Consider the following 3,207-nt stretch of genomic DNA (forward strand, 5'->3'; position numbering starts at 1 on the left):
TTTTGCTACATTTGCGCACGCGCAGCTTGAAAACGGTCTTCAAAGCGTTCCGTCTCCCAAGAACGTCCCCAAGTTTAGGTCCGGAACCATTAATAATAATAATAATAATAATAATAATAATAATAATAATAATAATAATAATAATAATAATAAAGTATACACGGCGTTTATTAATTAACAAAAGTGATCCAAAAAAATTGTAATCTTTTTTTTAAGTCTCATAAACAAAATTACATACTTTTAAAACAATTATTATTACAGGCGGGAAAAAAAATGTATTTTCTGATTTTTTTTTTTTTTAATTTTCTGAAGTAATGAAAGTATTCCAACAAAATCTTTATGTTGAAGAAAAAAATGTTTATCCACAGTATGAATTAATTGGAGATTATTGTAAACAACGTCAACAGCAACAATAATAACAATAATTTAACTTGTATAGCACCTTTACAACATAAGTGCTGCACAGTATATATTCAGTAAAACAAGAATAAATAAGCAAATACTTAAAATAATTAAAAGAACAACAACGCTAATAATAATGGTCCAAGGTAATTATAATAATAAATGGTCCAAGGAGAAACCTTTGTGGAACACCACAAAGTACTTGATCTTCACATCAAGTCTGGGAGCATGCGCTGGTGCTGCGCTTTGATGCATCCACCCCATGGAACCACCTTGGATCCTGGATGGCAACCACTCAAGCAGACAATCAGTCCATTCCCACACCTCTAAAATAAGCAACTATCAGCCACAGCCAGGTGAAAAGTGGGTATCCCCTTTGACATCTCCAACTACTGTGGTCCTCAACACTCAGGCACCTGCATGCTGGTTCATGCACAGAGAATCAGGCCATGTGGATAAAGTGTTGTTGCTGATGCTCCCTCACAATGCAAGTGAAACTCCTCATCCTAGTCTCCCTTATTAGCCACCTGTTTGATACAAAGTCATTACAGCAGCACTCAAGGATCCCTCAAAGACTCCTTGTACTAAAGACATCCAGTCATTGCCTTCGGTCACTGTTAGCATCCAAGTCTCACAACCATACAGCAAGACAGGCAGCACCAGGAGCCTAAAGACTTGCACCTTTGTCCGCCTGCAAATATATTGGTATTGCCAGTCACCTGTGTCCAGTGACCTCATGACTCCATAAGCTCTTTCCAGATGTCTCTCGATCTCAAAGACCAAAGACCAAGAGACATGTATGTCACTGCGGAGATAAGCGAATCTCTCTACAAGTTCAACTCTTTCACCACATACAGATACACTTTTGATGGCTGAGTCCAGTCATTAAAAGCCTGAATCTTAGTCTCGATCCAGGACAATCTCAAACCCAGACAATCTGACTCCTCACTCAGCTTCTCAAGTGCTGCTATCAGAGCATACATTGATTCTGCAAACATCACAGCATTGTCTGTGAAGTCAAGGTCAGTAAACCTTTCCTGGCCAACAAAAGCACCCAAGTCACTGGATTCCACAACCCTACTTAACACCTAGTACCCAGTTCATGCAAGCACTGAACAGTGTAGGAGCCAGAACAGAGAACACCCCCCGATGAATACCACTTTTCACTGGGAAAAACTCAGAGTCACTGCCTCCACTCTGCACAGCACTCACAGTATCTGTGTATGCTAGCTATGATGTCCAGTAGCTTTGTTGGGCATCCCACAACTTCTCAGAATGTCAACAGTTCACTTCTTGGGTGTGAAGCTGGACTGTTCCAGTCACTGAGCTGCAAGTAGGTGAAACTGAATCCTATTAATAATGATCCTTGCAAGCACCTTCCCTGGCACAGACAGCAGATACCCCTATACTTGTTACAACCCATATGATCACCCTTTCCTTTTCAGAATAGGGCAACAAGTCCTAGTTCCAATCTGTAGAGATGATACCTCTCTCCCAGATTAAAACAAAACTTGTTTGCAATGCCAGGAGGAGAACAGTATCTCCATCCGCCTGGAGGAGCTCAGCTCCAGTGCCACAAATCCCTGGGGCTTTCCTCACCCTCAATTGGTTCACCAAGGTTTATGTGGTTCACAATTCATTGAAGAATCAGCCACAAGAACCCTGGTGCCAGAAATGTCAAACATCCCAACAGGAGGATCAGCTTTGCGCAACTGTTCAAAGTAGGTGGACCAATGTGACAGTACAGCAGAGGCATCCGTCAGCACTGAACCATCTCCTGCCATAACCTCAGTGGGATGAGGTGTAGGTGTGGAGGAACAAAGTGCTTTGATTCCTCTGTAAGCAGGTCGAGGGTCACTAGACCACAGATGGTGTGTCACCTGATCTCAGATTTCTCTAACAAATGCCCCCTTGTCCATTCTCAGGACCATCACAGCCCACTTTGTCAGCTCCCTGTACATCCTAAGATTTCCATCAAGCCGTACACTACAACTTCTCCTGGTGATATTTTGAGTGTCCTCAGAAATGAAACACCTCCTCCTGTGGACACTGGCAGCTCCAATACAATCTTCAGCAACTTGCAAGAAATCCCACAATTTATTCGGATCAACGGTTGTTTCCATGTCTGACACTCATCCAGCCAAAATGCTTCTATGCCACTTTTTGTGGACGTGTAGATAATGCCAGATACAATACAAAAACAGTATTGCAACATTTAAAAAAAAAGGCTACAAAACTGAAACATTTTGATGTGGTTTTTCTTCCGTTTACCAAATTAATGTCACATTATTCATGAAGCTGTTAACGTCATTGTTCAGTTGCAACACATGAAGTTAATTGGATTTAGAGTTTACTGCAAATAATTCCTTGCAATCTGCTAAATCCCTCATTTGAAAGGCATAAACATTTGTCTTTTTGTTTCATTGATTTGTTGTTTTCTTTCTCACCATCGCTTTTATGGCCTTCAGAAACAATTAGAAGTTACATCAATGCATGCATGCATATATATATATATCTATATGGTAAAATTTAACACATCACATTTTTCTCACTATAGAGGTGCTATTGTTGTGAAATTTTCATTAGATGTTGTTAACAACCCAAGTAATCCACACATACAAAATAAATAAATAAATAAATAAATCAAACCATAGATGTCCATAAATTATGTGTAATATTGTGAAATGACACAAGGGAAAAGTGTTTAACACCTGAAAAAAGGAGGTGCAAAAAGACATGGAAAACCAAGACACCAAAGAAGTAAAGATCAGAGTCATAGAAGAGGTCCACGGAACCATCAAGATG

This window comes from Thalassophryne amazonica, chromosome 17 (assembly GCF_902500255.1).
Source record: "Thalassophryne amazonica chromosome 17, fThaAma1.1, whole genome shotgun sequence".
Lineage (NCBI taxonomy): Eukaryota > Metazoa > Chordata > Actinopteri > Batrachoidiformes > Batrachoididae > Thalassophryne > Thalassophryne amazonica.